We start from the raw sequence: 21722 nt of genomic DNA on the forward strand, positions 1-21722 counted from the left end.
GGTTTTCTGAAGTATCATTAAAAGGCTAAACTAGTGCTCACGCAGGGATCAGGGATTTGTTTTACAAGTGATAGTTGCATGCATACCTAGTGAATATATGCACAAAACATAAACCATACAACACGTTTACGGATTTACTTAAAGGAAACAAGTTACATGCTTCAGCAAGGAGTGAATGGGATGTGAAGCAGATGCGTAATATTTATTGTAACATTTACATGTAACATTTACATGAGCGTGACGCGTTGATTTCGCGAGAGACAACTAATATAAGAGGTCTGCATCAGAGGATATCTCTCGGGTCTTAATCGATACCACGACTGCGATGTTGGCTCAAGCTCAACTTCCTGGGAGGTTTTTTTTTTTTTTTTTTTTTTGTTTTTTTTATCCGGAACACCCGTCAATTGCTTAAAAGGATGACAAACCTGAAGCTGACTTTTCTGGGTAAAACCATCAAGCCTGTTACATCAGTGAAGGACTTGGGAGATATCGTAGATTCCCACTTGACATCTAATGACTGCTATATTTAATAAATTAGTCTCTTCGTGTATGGCTTTGAACTTGTTGAAATAAATCGTGTTAAGCACATTTTTGATAATTAAACGCGAACATTAATTCAGTTTACGCTCTTGTAATCTTGTAAACTTGTCTATTGCCGAACCGTTCGGTCTAGCACGTCTGCTACATGCAAACATAAAGAAACTATACGTATGTTAAAGAATAAGCTTTTGGACAATTTTTGTAAATACTTCCTGAACTTCATTTATTTTTAGTATTTTTCTCGATCATAAAGTTTAGACTGAATGTTGTGAATGTTTTCTTAAATTTGATTAATTGTGATTGTGTAATTATTAGTAACTTTAGTATTTAAATAATTATTCCTGAAAAGCCCCATTGGGGAGGTAACAATAAAATATGTATGTATGTATGTATGTATGTATGTATGTATGTATGTATGTATGTATGTATGTATGTATGTATGTATGTATGTATGTATGTATGTATGTATGTATGTATGTATGTATGTATGTATGTACAACAACAACAACAACAACAAAGAAGAAAGAAATAATGCACGTCCGACTGCATAGGGGGTATACAACAACCATATTCTATTCTGTAATGGCGCCGTTGTCGATTCAAGTTTATATAACAAACTTCCCGTATCCGCCCTGCGTGGGATGAATCATGATCAGCCGGCTGGCAGGGCGGCCGGTGTGAAGTCGAAAGAGTAATTAGACTGAACGGAATAGTTTGAAACTAACGAAGAATTAATTTTAAAGAGTTTCCTCTTGCAATTGCTTTAACCCAGTATTAGGTTAAAGAATATCATTGTTTCCCAATCTATTCTAGTTTGCAAGAAGTAGGGAGCGAGAGAAAGCAGAAATGTGAACAAATAATGATGGCGTTCCCTTGATTTACAGGATGCTTACTCTAACGCAGGCAAAACGTATTCATTGATATATTTGCCAATTTAAGCTAACCAAAAAAAAAAAAACAACTAAAAAAAAAAAAAAACGTTATACTTAATTCAGGGGCGGGGACAATCCATAGCGCCTGGCACTTTTTTTTGTATCTGAATCATCCAACAAAAGTTGACGTCACATCCTGTAAAATTGGTGCCCAGCAGCCTGTCTAGGCGACGTCGAATGATGGCGTCCAGGTCAGGCATGATTTCTTCGGATTTTTGAGCCATCAGTATCCGGAATTGTGAACTGTGGATATGAAAGATGTTGTTAAGATATTGCTTCGACTTCATGAGCAAGGGTTTTTCAAAGGAGTCATTTTTTCTATTGTTTTGACGGAAAATACGAGACAGCTAAGCGTCTTGTCATGGCGAGAATTTCACACTCTCAAAACGAGTGGCGTTCAGACTTTTGGCTCTTGTGGCTTCTGATCGTTCGAAAGCTGAAATTTTAATAGCCTATCCCGTGTGCAATATAATGGACGAGACATCGTCAGTCATAGTTTGCAGTGTTAACATCGGGAACCTAATTATCTCTCGACGTGAAGTGTTGGAAGCCTGTATCATTGAAGTTGTTCCAATTGTCTTCGTTGTAAGAGACTCGTAATCTTCCAGGTGAGTAAATGTAGTTATCTTCATTTCCAGTTCTTTTCTGCCGACGTGAGTACCTTTACATGTGGACTTTAGAGTATGAAGTCGGTGTTGTGCTTCGTAGTTCTTTAATAAAGACGCAAGTTACGTTCAATTAATAAATAGCTATAGTAATTCTCTTATCTGAAATGCATTTCATATCATGTTCTCCTGCCAGTTCAGGCTTGAGGAGGGGCTTGAGTTAGAAAATGTATCTGCGTGGCCTGGTTCATATTGCTAGTGTGAGACAGTTGTTAAAGTTATTGATGTCAAGCCATCTTAAACAATAAATTAAATAGCATTATTGCGAATGACATTATTTCTCAAGTATTGAAAGAAACAACCCCTTCACCCTTTACTTTATCTGCACTCTCACCAATTGGGTGCTCATGGGTTAAGGTTTTTTATACATTTTTGCACTATAATTATGCACCTGTGACATCAAATTGTGGTAAGAACAAACAGTATGCCACAAACAGTATGCCACAAGCCACAGACAAGTGGCATGACTGATGTTCTTACCTTGTTTTGAAGTTCAATAACCTTACAATCAGTTCAAAAACCACACACCAGTTCAGTGACAGTTGACCTCAAATGTAAGAATAACTATAGGTGAAAACGTTTTTATTCCAATGGGTCAGATAGGAGGAGAGAGGAGGGGAGACGGTTTACGGGAGCGTGGTCCATATTTAGAGTAGGCAGAAAGTACAAGTGAAACTAATAAGTATCCATGTATTACAAATAATGGTAACAGGCTTAAATGCATTTAAAAATCTGTTGCCCACTTATCCATTGTTTGTCTTTGTAATCATATTTGGCAACAGCTGCCCAATAATGTAGCTTTTTTTTGGACATAGTTCCACCTCCTTCTTGTCAATGATGCAGATTAGTGGTCCGTTGGTAAATTTGTAAAAATCTAGAAGTCCTATGGTTCATTGAAAATCAAAAAGTCAAATAACCATAGCAATAGTTCAAAAACACAAATCAGTTCAGTGACAGTAGACCTATGTAAGAAAAACTATAGGTGATGTGTTTTCAACTTTCTTTTCTTCATACTTGTCAAGGATGCAAATCACCACACCAAAACAACAAACCTCCCACCCCCCCCCCCCCCCCGCCCTGCCAAAAAAGGGGGGGGGGGGGTTATATAAATGTATATATATATTTATTAGCCACCTGGGTGATAGCAGACCTCAGAATAAAGAAAATTGACTGGTGTGGGTGTTTTTAGTTCAATGGGTCCTGCAGGTAGGGAAAGGTAAGGAAGTGGACAATTCAATCGAATTCAATTCAATGTTATTCACACTATTGTCTTATTACAACGAAATACAATATATTTTATAGTAAGAAACAATGAAACGTGAAGAGCACTTAATTGAATGATTTTACCTTCTACGTGGTCAAAGGAGCAGGGCTTTCGTGTTGGCCACTTAACAAACCGACAGCAGTTTTCTATGTCCTATACTCTCATAGACAATAAAATGACGTCAAACAATGTTCAAAACCCAAGTCAAACCACGAGCCACAGCCGAGTGGTTTCATTGCCAAGTTTTGGACATTTTCTGACGTCTTTTTATGGTCTATAAAAGTATAGACCATAGAAAACTGCTGCCAATTTGTTTTTTACAATAACATGGAAAAAGTATGAGCGGAATTGGCATTTTTTTTTTTTCGTTAAAAAAGCGCGCGCGTTATATCTGACGTCATTTTTATTGTCTGTACTTTTATAGACAATAGCTATGAGCCAATCAGCGCGCCGGAATTTGGAGAGTTATTGTAAAATATCTCTGTGCAATTAAATAAAATAGATGAAAGTAGAATTTATAATACTGGTTGAAGAGCTCTGCTAATTAAATTAGGCTTGGGAGATGAAAATACAACAGTAAGGAAAAAAGTGTTTACAGCAAATATATAAGTATATAGTATGCGTTAAATTTTTCTCAAGTAGAAAAAGTTTGTATTTCTTCTTAAAAACATTGTGGCGCAGATACTTAACTTCCATTGGAATTGTTTCCCAGGTTTGTGATGCCACTACTCTAAACCGTGCTAAACCATAATTAGTTCTAGAAAATGGTCTGTACAGGTTTTGACTAGTGGCAAATCTGGTATTATATTTATGGATATCAGAAACTATGGAAACAAGATCATGGAGTGCAGGGGGCGTTTTTTTTTTTTATTGTATTGTAATTTATGCACAAGGGAACCAATTTTTCAACTTAAAAATGTTTTCTAGCTTAAGGATTTCGAATAGAGTAAAATGTTGCATTATCTCTTTTGTGTGCAAAGAAGATGAAGTGAAGGCAGTAATATGGCTTATTCTTATCTTTTTAAATTTTGTTTGGCATGCAGTACCCCAGCTCATTGACCAGTAATTTCGATACGCATATATGAGCGTATAGTGTAGTTCTTTAAGCGTATTCTTAGAAACATAGTATCTAAGTTTATAGAAAATTCCAATTCCAAGCAAATATGTTTGCATTATATTAATAGGGTTTATAAGTTACATTACCATAGTTTAGGATTTTCCTAACCTACATGAAATTTTTAGAGATCGAATGTTTTTAATTTTTCGTTTTAAATATTTTATTTTAGAGATTTAAAGAAAAACTCAAAAAGAAAGAGACCAGCAAACCCCCCTGAGACGGCAAGAAAGGAAACAGAGAGCAAAAGGAAGAATGCGACAAGACCGGAAGTAACTGCAATGGCCACTTAGCTGCAGTGTATATGATTCATTATAATTTACTGTGTCAAAGTCTAATAAATGTCTGCTGACAATAATTTTCACATTGGTGTACAGCATCATGTTTGATTACATTGACGTATTCCTATGATCCAAATTTAGTCAGCCAAGCTGTCAAGCTGACCAGCCATATGCCTTAGCTGGTCAGCCACCCACTGCGCCTCCATTACTGTTTTATTTATTTATTTATTTTTTTTTTAATTTGTTCGCTTTACTTTTTAACTGACTCTTCTTGTCTCTTGACTCTTCTCTCAAGTGCCACAATCCCTGTTTTTCTTTTTACAAGCTCCTCCTTGTCTTCTAGTAACTGTACGGCCATCACAGTTTCTTCCAGTCTTGTTGCGTTCTTCCGTTTGCTGTCTGTTTCCTTTCTAGCCGTTTAAGGGGGGATTTGCTGATCTCTTTCCTTTTGAGTTTTTGTTTAAATCCCTAAAAATAAAATAATTAAAAAGAAAAATTAAAAACATTAAATCCCTAAAAATTTCATGTAGGTAAGGAAAATTCTAAACTATGTTAATAAAACTTATAAACCCTATTAATATAATGCAAACATATTCGTCCACTTCCTTCCCTTTCCCTACCTGCAAGACCCATTGAACTAAAAACACCCACACCAGTAAATTTCCTTAATTTTGAAGTCTGCTATCACAGGTGGTTAACAAATATATACATTTATATAATCCTCCCCTTTTTGGCGGAACGGGGGGGGGGGGGGGAAGGGGTGGGAGGTTTGTTGGTTTGGTCTGGTGATGGAATTTTTAAGCCTTCTTTGAATTGAACTAATGAACTAATATAAAAATTTACAAGCACGCCTCTCATTTGCATCCTTGACAAGCATGAAGGAGAGAAAATTGAAAACACATCACCTATAATTTTTGTTACATTGGTCAACTGTCACTGAATTGATGTGTGGTTTTTGAGCTGATTGTGTGGTTATTGAACTTTTGATTTTTCATTGAATTAAACAGAACTCAATATTCCTTGTCAAAATGAACTTTGAATTTCATTGGTTCAAAGGAGACAATGTTATTTGAACTTAATGTATGGGTCAATTTCTGCTGACAGATAACCTCCAGGAATTTGTAAATATATATATTTTTCTACTTTATGTTCTCTTCCTAACCTTGGACACAGAGAAAAAGATAATTCCCCACCCTTAAATATTTGGCACCAACTAACATAACTGAAATGACTGGTAAATAGTTATATGATGAACAAATGACATTGTCAGCCATAAAGAGTTTTCAAACTCCATTTGGCCTTCCATGTGTCCTTTGATAACCCAAAGAGGACTTCAAAACAAAGTAAGAACATCAGTCATGCCACTTGTCTGTGGCTTGTGGCATACCGTTTGTTCTTACCACAATTTGATGTCACAGGTGCATAATTATAGTGCAAAAATGTATAAAAAACCTTAACCCATGAGCACCCAATTGGTGAGAGTGCAGATAAAGTAAAGGGTGAAGGGGTTGTTTCTTTCAATACTTGAGAAATAATGTCATTCGCAATAATGCTATTTAATTTATTGTTTAAGATGGCTTGACATCAATAACTTTAACAACTGTCTCACACTAGCAATATGAACCAGGCCACGCAGATACATTTTCTAACTCAAGCCCCTCCTCAAGCCTGAACTGGCAGGAGAACATGATATGAAATGCATTTCAGATAAGAGAATTACTATAGCTATTTATTAATTGAACGTAACTTGCGTCTTTATTAAAGAACCACGAAGCACAACACCGACTTCATACTCCAAAGTCCACATGTAAAGGTACTCACGTCGGCAGAAAAGAACTGGAAATGAAGATAACTACATTTACTCACCTGGAAGATTACGAGTCTCTTACAACGAAGACAATTGGAACAACTTCAATGATACAGGCTTCCAACACTTCACGTCGAGAGATAATTAGGTTCCCGATGTTAACACTGCAAACTATGACTCACGATGTCTCGTCCATTATGTTGCACACGGGATAGGCTATTAAAATTTCAGCTTTCGAACGATCAGAAGCCACAAGAGCCAAAAGTCTGAACGCTACTCGTTTTGAGAGTGTGAAATTTTCGCCATGACACGACGCTTAGCTGTCTCGTATTTTCCGTCAAAACAATAGAAAAAATGACTCCTTTGGAAAACCCTTGCTCATGAAGTCGAAGCAATATCTTTACAACATCTTTCATATCCACAGTTCACAATTCCGGATACTGATGGTTCAAAAATCCATAGAAATCATGCCCGACCCAGACGCCATCATTCCACTTCACCGAGAGAGGCTGCTGGGCGCCAATTTTACAGGATGTGACGTCAAGTTTTGTCGGATGAATCTGATACGAAAATTTGAGGAGTCTTCTCCCCCGCCCCTGACTTATTTTAATAGACCATTTCTGATGTATTAAATTAAATTTCTAGTTTGGCTACGAGGCTTGGGGGATAAAACAAAAGAAAAGCAAAAAGAAATTTCATTGAATCATGTCTTCACGTCTTGATCAACTAAAGAATTCATTTTCTTGATATGGCGCACGGCTATGGAATTCTTTAACGGATAATATTAGAAAGTCTGACAACAGGAAATTATTCAAAAAACAAATACATGAAAAACTAATTAACATTTTAAGGAAAGAAAATGCTTACCTTATACCTTCTTCAATTCTTCAAACAATGAAAAGCTTGTAAATTTCTAACAGTCCTTTAATTTCTATAAGCTAGCGAATCCTTTTTGCGTCACTTGTTTGTTTACTACTTATCTAATTTTTATTTTAGTCAATTTGTAAACACCAAATTTATTTGTATTTAGTTCAGTACGTATAGACATACCTACCCGCCTCGACTAGCTTCAGCTATTTGCGGGTAGGTATATAACCAGCTTGCAACTGTCTGTTTTAATAAAGTGTTTTGTTTTGAGGTTCAGAGATGAATAATTATTTTTTTTGTTTGTTTTATTCCCTGAACCTCGTAGCCAAGCTAGAATTTTAATATACCGTATTAAAATGGTCTATTTACAACCGGTTTCAAAATAAAAATAAAAATGCGAAACTTTGCTTTACAGTACATAGAAGTTCTTTTACAGCCGTCATGCAACCGATATCAATTGGAGAGAAAGTTCCTCTTTACATCTAAGCTACCCTGCGAGCAGTTGCCCTTCGATCTTCCTAGATAAGTCTAGGAAGATTGAAGGGCCTCTGCTCGCAGGGTACATCTAAGAGGGTTTACCTGTTCAATAACTCGTCAGCTGAGTCCGAGATGTATCACATATTAATATCACTGAGGAGGAACGGTACCATAGTTAAAAGAAGCAAGACTGGAAAGATCTCCCTGGTTCGATACAATCGATACGATTGGAAAGACTGCGGGGCCTGGGTTAAAGGTGAAAAAAGACCGTCTTCTCTATCTGCATGGAGGAATATTTTTTGTTACGCCTAGTTCAACATGACGGCCGAGTTAATTAATGTATTAACCACAAACGACTGGTTATCCAAATAAAAAAAAAAAATTAAAAACTAAAACACAAATAATGCATTAATGCAAAGTCTCAAAGACATTTTACCGTTTGGCTCTAAAAATGCACTATGAGCTGTTTGAATTTCGAACGTACCCGATTTAGTGACCAATTTTTAAAGACCTGGGCCCAGTTGCTTGAAGCATGGTTAGCGCTAACCCGGGTTAAATACCATGACAACCTATAGGTTTTAATACCTCTTAACCAATGGCTAGCGCTAATCATGCTTCGAGCAACTCAGCCTTGTACGCGGTAACGTGTGGTGCTCGAAATGATATCAGCAATAACAACCAGTTTCTGATTTTAATGCACCAAATCGTAGGCAAAATATCCAAAGAATCAATCAAGCTCAAAGTAATGAATAACAGTAAAAAAGAACTAACAACTGACCTGCAAAAGGAAACGGTGATTCAGCTAATTTTTGGAAGATAAAAATGGCCGTCATCTTGAATTGGGCGTTACTCCTGGCATTTAAGGTTGTAACCCAGCGAAACAGCCTTTAATACACGAGTGACAGATGATGTCACGTGTGCATGTTTGAAAGCTTGAACGTTTGAAGATTCTCGTACTGACACTGAATTAAGAAAAAACTATAATAGAAGTCTTTTTGGTGAGGCTGTATTTTTGTTATAAAACATTTTAATTCGCTACACGTTTATTTTGTAAAATCTGCGATGCGTGCAAGTGTGCGAATTATCACATGGAGTGAAAATGAAAATTTTTAATTCAAAATACCTTTTATTTTCCCTTGATCTGGCTCGGAAATCAATTTAAATAAAGTTTACCTTCTCTTAGCGAGGTAAAATTCTTAGGGTCAGTCATTAAAAGACAGTTTAGACGGTGTTTAACAAAACCAGGTTCTAAGCCATTTTCAATTGTGCCAACAGTCATATCTAAACATTTTCTGCTGCTGACGGTAACAAGAAGGCTTGCATCTCAGACTAGAAAACTATTTATTTACGTAAAATAAACCACTTATAAACAGATTTGGAGGTCCACTGATTGTCTTAAGCCGCGACCTAAGTTAGCCGGGTTATCTTGGAATTTTATCAGAGTTCAAAATAATTTCAACAGCTTTTCTTTCATTGACGTCCACGAAAAAGCAACTTTATCCTACTCTTTTGAAGGCGGTAGGTCGCGTGTTATTGATAACCGCTGTAAGTAAAGTGATAGATTTATGTGATTGTCAATCGCTTCAGTTTTAGGATGCATTACATTTGAAAATTTATAGCATCAAAAGTGTTTTGCAAAAGTTCAGGCTTTTAACTACACCGGCTTTAAACATGGTTTTGTCCAAGAATACTGTTAATATTATGTGGATTGTTTTGACGAACTAAGTTTCTTTGTATTTATGGAATAATATATTGATTATTGTAAATCAAAACTTCACTTTAACGTATTTTATTTTTAGAAAATAACATTAATTTACGGGCTGTGCTATTCAGAAGTTAGCACATTTGACATGTTAGACTCGGTAAATTAAAAGGCGGTATACAAACTTAGTACTGATGTAAATTTAAGCTAACGTCCCTGCCCCGTCCCGTATATAGAGGTAAAAAATTTTGTAATTAAGATTTGTTACAAAGAAATAAAATCTGGTTTAATTTGTACTTATAACATTTATGTCTTGTTGCTGTAGTTCAAATAAATGGATAAATGTACATTTCACAGTAACTGTGTAAAAGGAGGGTCTCAATGGGGTTAACTGTCAGCCGTCAAACAACCTAAAATTTAGCCAACTGTAACCATCAACCGTAAAAAAACCCAGTTATTATTTGCCGTCAAATGGTTTTGAGGTGTTTCAAATATCACTATCTCAACTATTCATTCCTTCCGGACTTTTAGTTTGCTCTCAAAGAATCGTTTTAACCATTTTCTATGTTCCCAAATATATTCACTTTATGATGCGGCTTTTCCACTTAATTATCGTCCAAACTGACATCACATCTATCTTCGGTTTGGAAGTACTTCAGGGCCCGGTTTTTTCGAAAGCCGATTAAAGTTAATCCACGATTAAAAGTTAACAGAGGTTTCTTGCTCGGTCGTTAAAATTGTTTTTTAACTCTAATTTTAAGCTAGTGGTAAAGAAAAGTCAACGTCAAAACTGTGGGACAAAACTCTTTTTGAAAAATCTTTATTGTCGTGTAATTAAACTCGAACCAAAGTTGCTGTTAATCCAGGATTACCTTAATCAGGCTTTTGAATAACTGGGCCGTAGTTTCAAAATATTAATGATTAACTACATTAATAACGTGTTTCTGACCAAAACTCAACCTCCAGACAACATTTTACAATAACTGCAGAAATTCTCACTCGCTCATTGGGTAATTTTCATTGTCAAATAAGCAAACAGACAGATAAATACATAATTTATGCGATGTTGATTCTGACGTAACGAACGAGATTTTAAAGAAATCCAAACGTCAATCTGTCACATTTCAGCTAATAGAAAGTCCCCCCTTTTTCCATTAACCAATAAGAGAGCGAGACAAGTTTATAATTTTGGTCGCGTCAGATTTTGAAATGTAAGTTGCTCGCATTTTTAATCCGCGTTTTAACTTCATTTTGTCCCTTCTGGCTTCTTGTTATAGCAAAGAAACAAATTGACGCCAGTCTTTCATGCGTCTATTTTTATAACATTGTCAAAGTAGTCTGCGGATCCACTCGGCGTAACAGGACAGACGCATGAAAAAACTGACGTCAATTTATTAATTTGTTAATATAAACTGACGCAAAAGTTCGTATTAACTTTAACTCATGGAAGAAATTTCCCCTTCATAATCGTCAACCGTCAAAATCGGTAAAATGTAACTGTCAAGCTTCAAAATTGTCCCCCCCCCCCCCCCCCCATTGAGACTCTCATACGTGACTTTCGACACACGCCTAACGTGAAAAGAAAAATATGTTGTCCTGAACGGGAATTAGGCCGAGGCAACCACGCTTAGCCACTTCACCGGGGAGGTGAGTAGAATCATCTGCTTGCCATTTCACGAAAGGTTTTTTTTTTTTTTTTTTTCTTTTTCTTTTTTTTTTTTTTTTTCCGACGTAGCTCAAAATATTAAAAAAACGCTTAAAATAGCTAGCGGTTCATAAACGCTTGCTCTTAACCGTCAGTCAGTAAAAGGTGGCAATTTCCACAGAAGTTTCGGTTTTGTATTTCTAAAATAGGTGGGATAATTTTTGGCTTGATACGGAAACAATACTCTCCCAATGAGTGTGAAAGAAGAGAGGTTCAATAATCAAAATGACGAACTTTTATGGCATGTCTTTATGTTCCGGTGGTCAGCGATAGTCGGTAATAGTTTCAGGCGAAAATTGTAACGGACTTTAACCCCGATGATTAAGCAAAACAGTTCCAACGACGACATTAGTAAATAAGTCACAGTATTGAGAAAACGTGATGCATGAAGGTTTGACTGAAATTAACCTGAAACACTTATTGCATATAACGACAAGGTGTCAATAGGCCTTATCACGGTCTTTGACGCCATTTTGAAGAGTAAGAAAACACGTCTGAAATAACAGTGCTTGTATGGAAATCCGATGTCAAATAATTTTCATAAAAAAAGTCGCTTCTGAAAAATTGATGAATTGGAAACTTTTGGTACTAGGAAAACAATTTTAAGAAAAAAAAAAAAAAAAATCGCAGTGATGAAGCTTTGCCGGAAAGCGTCCAGTCGTGTTTTGAAATTTCCATACATTTGTCTGTATTTTTTCCAGCGAACTATTTTTAGTAGCAGTTCACGGCTGATTCGCAATATAGACAAATGTATGGAAATTTCAAAACACAACTGGACACTTTCTGGCTCAGTTGCATGCCTCCAAGTTTTTTCTTAAAATCCTTTTCCTAGTGCCAAAAGTTTCCAATTCACGAATTTTTCAGAAGCGATGTTACGGAAGCTCATAAGGGACACATCTTTGCTACTAATATTACTCCATATAACAAGAAATTACACATCTCAAAAAAAAAAAAAAAAGAAATGCACTGCAAACTAAATAAATCCGCACACTGCGAACAAAAAAATTCCGCACGCTGCAAATAAAAAAGTCCGCACGCTACAAACAAACAAAAAAAAAAAAATCGCACGCTGCAAACAAAATAAATCCGCACGCTGCAAACAAAAAAGTCAGCACGCTACAAACAAACAAAAAAAAAAAAAAAATCTGCACGCCACAAACAAAATAAATCCGCACGCTGCAAACAAAATAAATTCGCACGCTGCAAACAAAAAAGTCCGCACGCTACAAACAAACAAAAAAAAATCTGCACGCTACAAACAAAATAAATCCGCACGCTGCAAACAAAATAAATTCGCACGCTGCAAACAAAAAAGTCCGCACGCTACAAACAAACAAAAAAAAATCTGCACGCTACAAACAAAATAAATCCTCACGCTGCAAACAAAATAAATTCGCACGCTGCAAACAAAAAAGTCCGCACGCTACAAACAAAACAAATCCGCACGCTGCAAACAAAATAAAAAGTTCTGCGCACGCAGGTAGACGCAAAGTACTGGGACTGAGTGTTGCATTTGAAAAACTTGGCGTCCAGTGAAGCGATGGGGAAGAAAGCTGAGTGATGAAATTGTGCTCGTCAATTTGCCCTGTGGATCTGATGGAGAGCTATTTCAACAGAGGCCTTATGTACAGCCATATAACGCTGTTGTTGGGAAGATATCATCATATAGATGTCGTGAATGAACAAACATTGAAGCGAAGACCTCAAAACTGCGGTCTTTAAAGAGGGCGAGATGCATACTGTAAATGATGATCTAGTTGAACACGTACCGGATTTGATTTTGCTTTAAAATTTTACTGGTCCAGGCAGTTTTCTACCATTTACATCATGAAAAGAAATGCATATATAGTCGTGTAAATGACAACTGGAAAACTCAGGGAATTTCATTATAAAATTGATGGGGTGTTAGTCATAGTTTTGGCACCTGTTGGGGTGTCCATTTTCGAAAGGTCCACATGCACATTTGTACCTTTTGAGGTACTCTTCAGGGTATAAGTAAAGTAAAGGCTTATGACAGTCCTTTCTAACACCTTCAAAAGAATAAAAAGTTTGCAATGTAACTAAATGTATGTTATCGCATATGTCAATTACTACTAACAGGTCAGGTTATTTATTTATTTATTTTATTTTGGTACCTCTGATAGGTACAATTTATGTGGAACAATACCATGAAACAAAATCTTAGGAACTTATAGGGTTTTCTTATATACCCAGTGAGCACCACTGTCACTTTTGAGTGGGAGTTCTGCCATCCCCAGGGTAGAAACCCTGAAACCGTTTCAGGCGATTGGACTTAACTTTCAGCTGAAACAACTGCAAACATGTTACATGTATGCAAGCAATTGCATACATGTAACATTTAAAGTTGTTGAATGGTGTGAGTGGAAGCCAGTTATTAAGGTGAGTTCATTCTTCAAGTCACTTGCCCAGGTGGTGAGTGTTCTCAAAATTACATATATGTTTACACGTACAGCCTGTTTATATTTAGTTGTGCTGGACATGACCTTGACATTCAGCTGTTTGTAAACCATCACCCACTCACCCTTACAACCTAGTGTTCCAGTGCTAACCTCAATAAAAGTTTTGGTAAAATTCTGTAACTTGTCTCTTTTATTATGTATTTCTTATGGGAGATTGTATTTTTCCAAGCTTTAAAACATATCTGAGAAACTAATTCAGGAATGAAAACATGTTCAATATTCAATGAAATTACTTTACACCGGGAGTCCTGCTTCCTAACAGTGGAGATTGCAACGATTTTAAATAGTATAGCAAAATTGTGCAACGACTAGGGATGATCTCAGGTTAAACTTTATAACTTATTTTTGGACAATCACTTTTTAATTTCATCTTGTCTCCAATGTACTAATCTCCAGATCTCCAGTTCCACCTTCCACCTACACCATTTTTGATATTTTGAATACTTTTTGACAATCTGTTTAAAGAGCCTGTATAAGTTAATTTAGTGCTATTTATACCCTGTAAGTCATTGTACCCTTGTTCTAGAAACATGAGAATGCAAGGGTGGTTATTCAAGGAAACAGGGGTCCTTACTGCAAAAGCTTTATTTAACCCCCGCTTCCCTAGTAGAGGGGATTTATTAGAGAAAGAAGGGAGGGGGGGGGGGGGGGACTGGGGGCATATTTTCTTAAAATGCCGTTTACCAGTAACAATTACTTCTGTTGAAGAGACAGTTACCATGGCGACAAAATATAGATTATGCAATTCTGCAATTCACTGACATATGTCACGTGACGTCACGCAATACACTACATCTTCCCCGCACCTAGTTTACAAAACACAGTTCCTACAAGGGTAACTGATTGTTCCGTAATGTCTGTACTTGACAATCTCATAATGATCACTAAACACAACTTTAATCCACGTTCAAACAGTTACATAGTCCTTGAAATACCTTGGGGTTCTTCTTGTGCGCTAAGACCTCCTTGCCAGGGATCTTGCATTTGACTCCTCCAGCCAATGGAAACGGGCTCTGTGGATGCATCCTTTTGTTCCTCTACTGCCGTGAGCGGTACCGGATTTTGCTCAGCGTGCACTGCTGATTCGAGTAGGTCGTCCTCCTCCCTCGAGGGTACGTCATGTCGTTTGAGAATGTGATCGACATGCCTACGGGTTACCACACCATCTTCACTCTTGATCGTATATGACAGTGGGCCAGTTCTGCTTTCAATGTGTGCCTTCTTCCATTTGGGTCCCGGACTAAAATTCTTAACCAGAACCTTGTCCCCCTCAGAAAACTGTCGCGCTGTCCTCGTGTTGTCATGCTGCTGTTTCTGGGATAATTGTTGGCCTTCCACGTGCTGCCTTACATCAGGTCGAATAAGATCCAGTCGGGTTCGCAGGTGGCGGTTGAACAGCAGCTCTGCTGGTGTAACTCCAGTTGTTGTCTGAGGCGTTGACCTATATGCCAACAAGAATCTGCTGAGTTTGGTGTGCACTATACCTTTCGATCCTTCCAACTTTTTCATCCCATCTTTGAAAGTACGGACTGATCTCTCAACAAGACCATTAGACGAATGTTGTCTAGGGGCAGTTTCCACATGTAAAATTCAATTTTTCGCCATAAAGTTGCCAAATTCTTTACTCGCGAATCCCGTGCCATTGTCTGAAACTAACATGTCAGGCAACCCATGAGTGGCAAAAGCTCTTCTAAGCAGCTCTATGGTAGCTGTCGCACTGATACTGGATGTTGGATACACCTCCATCCACTTGCTATATGCATCAATCACAATAAGAAATAATTGTCCCATAAATGGCCCTGTATGGTCTATGTGTATGCGGGACCAAGGCTTCTCAGGCCATTCCCACGGATGAAGGGGAGCAGCGGCCGGTGCTGCGCTATGTAACTGACATACTTCACACGACTTGACCTTAGCTTCAATGTCATCATCCAACCCCGTCCACCATAGGTAGCAACGCGCCAGACTTTTCATTCTGACTATCCCTGGATGAGTGTTGTGCAAGTCCTCCAGAAGCTGATGTTGGCCCCTTGCTGGAGTGACCACACGGTTTCCCCACAAAATACATCCATTGTGTGTGCTTAGTTCGTCTTTTCTCAAATAATAAGCAGTCCAGGCTTTTATCCGGACATTTATCTCCCCAGCAATGGTGGACTCGTCTTAAGACTTGCTGTAACACTGGGTCTGAGGCTGTCCAATCCGCAATGTGATCAGCACCCATTAGCAAGGTTTACAACCGGTCCATTAAGAGTATTGTTTCCCAAAGAGTGGGGACCCTCGCTATGGTATCCGGCAAAGGTAGCCGACTAAGGCCATCAGCGTTACCGTGGTTTTGTCCCTCTTTGTAGACCAATTCATAGTCATAGGCTGTTAGAAGTAGGGCCCATCTTTCAATTCTTGGTGATGCCATGGTTGGAACAGCTTTATCTGCCTTAAACAGACCCAAAAGCGGCTTGTCGTCTGTAACAATCTTGAATTTCTGTCCGTACAGATACTGATGGAACTTCTTGAGTCCAGATATCACTGCAGCTCCCTCCTTATCCAGTTGGGCATAATTTCGTTCAGCAGGAGATAGGGTCCTCGAGGCGTACGAGATGGGCCTTTCTTTCCCATCAATGATGTGGGAAAGAACTGCTCTAAGGCCGTAAGGCGAGGCATTACAAGATAACACAAGTTCTTTACTGGGGTCATGATGGACTAAGAGATCTGAGGAATTGAACATGTCCTTAGCTCGGTTAAAAGCTTCCACCTGTCTTTTACCCGATGTCCATTTGCAGTCCTTGGCAAGCAGCTCATGCAAAGGGGCCAAAATAGTCGACAAATTTGGCAAATAACAAGCGTAATAGTTCAACATCCCTAGAAAGGCCTAAAGTTCCTTGACATTACTTGATGCGGGTGCCTCGTGGATGGCTCTCGCTTTGCCTTCTATGGGTTTTATACTATCTCTGTTTATGCGATGCCCCAAATAAATCATTTGGTTTTGGAAGAATACACACTTCTTCAGCTTAAGGCGGATGCCTGCCTTGTCTAATCGAGTCAACACTTCCTTTAGATTCTCCAGGTGTTTGTCTCTTGTCTTGCCAGTGACGAGAATATCATCAATACGGACAACAACTTGCGGAATTCCTTGAAGGAGACTTTCAATCGTGCGCTGGAAAATACCAGGAGCTGATGCAATGCCATATGGGAGGCGATTGTATCTAAAGAGGCCTTTGTGGGTGTTGATGGCTGCGTACTTCTTTGATTCCTCATCCAGCTCCAACTGTTGGTACGCCTGGCTTAAATACAGCTTTGTGAACTCCATACCTCCCCCCATGGTTGCATACAAATCTTCAATCTTGGGAATGGGGTAGTTGTCTAACTTGGCTGCTTAATTAATCGTTTGCTTGTGGAAAAGAAATTGACCTTTTAGAAGGCATATGAAATCGCAACCGCCATGGAAGTCACAATGAAAAGTATGACAGTGCTTCAGGAATCGAAGGAGTCGGAGTCGGTAAACAAGGTAACGGTACAGCCAGAAGGGACGGACGGCCGTCGCATACCGCGGAGATCGGTTTGTTTTCGGTGTGGTGGGAACCATAGTGCACAAACATGCAGGTTTAAGGACCTGAACTGTTACTATTGCAAACAAAAAGGCCACATTGAAGACAGGTGTCCAAATCGCAGCAAAAATCAGTCGAGAGGTGAAAAGCAAGATCTGCAACCGAACAAAAGTGATCAGAGGGGATATTCTGGCAAGCAGAGGTCAGGTAACTTACACCAGTTAGAGGATGTTGTTAATGTTTTTGATGAGGATGCTGGGGAGGAGGGAGATGTGTATGGCGAGCTGTTTTGTGGGAATTCAAGTAGAGGCCACAACCCTTACAAAGTGACAGTGTTAGTAAATGGAGTGAATGTTACAATGAAAATTGATACTCAACAACTGTTGTTGATGAGAAAACCTTCCACATTTTGTCTCAGCCGGGTAGAGTGCTGGAACTGAACGCTGTAAATACTGGACTGCGTACCCAGGGAGGAAGTAAGGCCATTCCTATGATGCATTGCTTCCAACTATATTATCACCGGTCGGTGCTCATGTGATCTCACATTTCGATTCAAACACAATGAAAGCAGTACGCACTGTCGAGCGCTCCGACCGTCCCTTTGAAGGTCTTTGAAGTAAACAAGCTAGTTTATCTTCACTGTATCGATGAGAGGACCAAGAAATTTGTACCAATTACAAGTTTCCCTTGTATGGAAATCTTATATGTGCTTGGGCATGTTAGTTTTCCGAGCGAGCTTGCTGTTCAACGCATTTGTTGTGTTGTGTGGAAGGCGGAGTCTGAAGGGAAGCTGTCGGCTGCTCGAAGTCCAGTACCTCCGAATGTGAAATCATCCTGTTTAATATTTAACGGTAAGTAATAATATTTCTTTTATATTATACATTATTTATTCGCCATTTACCCGTACCGCTGCAGTTCGATTCTTACTGTAATGTCGCTTGCGTTTGTTCTACATATTCTTCAATCGTTTCACCACTGAGCTTTCAATAAAAGTTATTGCACCTATAATAATTTGCTTGTTCTCCCGACTCTTCAATAGGAATCTACTGGAAGAAAAATTTTATTTATTGTCGATTTCGACATTGTGTCCTCCACAAGCGCCCCCACAAGATTGCCTCAACCAAAATCGATGAAAGAGTTGGAAAATTCTTCAGCGGAAGATCCCCTGGCCGATTGCTGTCCGTGGCTCGAATTTACGACATGCCAGTGTAAATTTCCTGCACTAGGAAGTGTCCTCATAAATTCAGTTAGGCCTGATATTGACAGTGTGTGTGAAGACGGATCATCAGAGGACGGATCGGAGCATTCAGATGAGGAACACGGCCGTGAAGAACACAAAGAAAATAATGTAGCTGAGCTAGACGACGAGTATGGTGACGAGGAAGAGGATTCAGGTCCAGTGTTTACAGAGTATGTCGGATTACGTGGCAGTTCTTGATGCGAAGACTACCAGAGCACTCTTATGAAGTGCCGAGATAAACTCTGCAGTAAAGATCACCATAAGCCCATGACTCCTGAGATCTCATGTAACCTTTCCCGCGCACAGCGCGCAAGCTATGGTGTTTATTTACGTGTGATTGACACTTGTGATTAACAAATATTCTGCTGAGTCTCAGTGCGCCCACGCTTGACAAATTGAAAATTTGGCAGAGACAAAGTTTGTCGAGATTTTTGGAAGGGCCAAACAAATTTTGTCAGTCCAGTGCGTCCGGATCCTTGGAAAGAATTATTTTGTTTAATCTTGAAATTAACTATTTGAGCGTGTTGCTATACTAATAGCCAATTATAAACGAGTTCCACGCAAAAAGTTTGGAATTTTCCCACGGAACTTTCTTACTCAGAGTGACGCGCTTTGTAAAGCTAGCTAGTTTTCTTGTATTGTGCAGCACTGCAATGGCGTTTTCGCAGTTTTCGTGCTCTTTTCAGAGTATAACTGAAACAGCCTGCTCGTATGACAGGTTAGATAAAAGAAGGAGCCTTGAAATAATAAGTTTACGCAATTGCTCCAAGAATATTACGGATCATTGCTCTTACTGGTCATTTTAGGGTAAACACGGAGAGGGAGCCGCTACTTGCTAGAGTGGGTTTTTTCAAGGAGAAAGAGACTTCAGCACGGAAATTGGATACCGTTTGCCCATATCACAGGCGTTAAGTGCTGTGTACCTCAAATCCTATCCAAACATGGAATAAATAGAAAAGCAGATCGGAGTATTTCCAAAGTAGTATCCGGACGAATTGTTAATACAACGGGAAAGTTTGTCCCAGATGGACGCTTAAATAATTGCCCTCTTTTGGTGTGGAAAAAAATCGCCCCGGCTATTGTTCGAGGAAATACGGCATTTATACACAACTAGCTGAAATTTTATTGCCAATCAATGATGTCAGAAGTCGGCAATAATAGCATTTATTGCCATGATCAGATCCCATGCTAAATGAAACGAGTGAGTTAGTAGTTCTCACAACCGAATAGAATAAAGACAAATTATCTCATACGCAACAAAGAAATAGATAACTTCGAAAGGAAACTACAGTTAAAGGATTGAGGGGTCGGAGACAAGAACACCTCCCGATGTCTCGCGATGTCATAACTTTTTTTTGTTGAGTGTTATGAATTTGTTTACACAAGGTACGAACGAGGTTTCATATAATACGAGAAAACCATTACATTCTCAAAAGAGAATGCTGTTGTTTTTGAACAGCATTAATATCGAGTTCGGGCTTAAATATCCGTAAAACACAACTGTAACCTCTGTCACGATCTGTCACGCAATCTCTTATTTGACTGTATTTCAGTGGTAATAATAACTATAGGAGCTGAATTGACACAGTTTTGAATTTCCACTCATTTTCCCCCGGGCCGGTAACTTGCTCTTACACACACACACACAAAAAAAAAAACATATTATCGTGACGTGTAATTCGACGGTCGTTTACAAATCATTTGTAAACGAAAATTATTTCTTCCAGTACATGTATATATATTTCCTTAGATTGGTTCTCGCAACCGTTAAACAGAGATCTCGACTCGTCTTGAAGAGATAAGGAAAACCGCCTGAGAAAATCCGAGCTCTTACTGAAGTGCCTCGAGAAATTTTAGCTATCTGGCAGACAAAAAGATAGACGGAACTCGTACAGAGTAATTGTTCTCAGAAACATAAGATCTAGAGCCGCTTGAAAAACCGTTTAGTTTCATAAAAGATCCAGAGTTCTTGCAAGCATAAGGCACTAGATGCGTTTGTAAAAACACTGAGAAAAGATCGTGAAATTGCTTGCGTAGTAAACAAAGAAACACTCACCCGAGAAATCGTTGAAAAGAATTTCCAGTCTTTCAGCTCGGCCCAGCTGACACAACAAATCCTTCGCAGCTTCAAAATAATGCTTGGCTTTAGCTTTTGGTGCTAGAAATTTGTAGAAAATCTTGCCAGAGCGATTGGCGCACAAGACGAGTACTCAATTTTTTACTGAGCTTAATGCAAAACGCTCTCGATTTCATTCAAACTTGAACAAAGCTGCCACTTTCATTCATGCCGGTCCGCGCGCGGGAAAATGTTTCAAGTTTCTTTTTTTTTGACAAATAAAGTTCAGCTTTTCTGCTATAAATCTGTGCTTTGTCATCAATGTGTTGAATAATAAAACAATTATCCTGCTCAATCTTGCGAAATATCGCCTGATTTTAGCCAACTCGGCCTACTGCCTCGTCGGCTAAGTATCAGGCGATACTTGTTCCGCGCGATTTCGCAGGATAATTGCTAATTGTAAGAAGAAGTAGCGAGTTGAAAGCACTTGCATGAACGCCATGACTGATTTCAGTTTCTCAACTGAACAAATGTCAATCCTATCCAAGTTTTTACCTTTGACACAAATAATCCGGCTTTTGCTGATTCCTGTAAGAAACACGAAAACTAACGTTTAGGAATTCCCTTTCTAGCTGCAGCACTTGATTTCCATGTATTTGTGGTACAAACAACCCGGCTTAAACAGTCGAACTCCAAAGAACTTGAAAGAAGTCGTTGTTTTTGGACACAAAATTAAGAAACCAACGGAATGTAGAACTGCCGTGTTCAGCCAGCCTCCATTGTAACAAATCAGCATTCAAAAAAAATTGCCCTCTGCATTGCATTGTTATTGTCTGGGCAGTTTGCTGCATATGCGCTAAAAATATAACTGCAGAAAGGATGAGGAACTGGTCAGGTTATTACGTTCATACACTAAGCAGATTTTTATAAATGCTATAAAAAAAAAATGGAGCTCCGCTTTTAGGCTTGGCTAAATATATATATTAGTCTTTATTTTTATTTTATTTTATTTATTTATTTTTTTTTTTGTTCTTTTCAATTTTCGAGGAC

The 21722-nt window shown here is 38.5% G+C and overlaps 1 long non-coding RNA gene across 1 annotated transcript; it reads left to right on the forward strand.

The window, feature by feature from the left end:
• The first annotated feature begins 1559 nt into the window (after nucleotides 1–1559).
• On the forward strand, nucleotides 1560–4879 carry LOC146451049 (uncharacterized). The gene is made up of 2 exons (XR_014860137.1): nucleotides 1560–2080; nucleotides 4688–4879. It is a non-coding gene; the product is annotated as an uncharacterized LOC146451049 (long non-coding RNA).
• The last annotated feature ends 16843 nt before the right edge of the window (nucleotides 4880–21722 follow it).

The sequence above is a fragment of the Pavona decussata genome, unplaced genomic scaffold (assembly GCF_977016875.1).
Source record: "Pavona decussata unplaced genomic scaffold, jaPavDecu1.1 SCAFFOLD_406, whole genome shotgun sequence".
Lineage (NCBI taxonomy): Eukaryota > Metazoa > Cnidaria > Anthozoa > Scleractinia > Agariciidae > Pavona > Pavona decussata.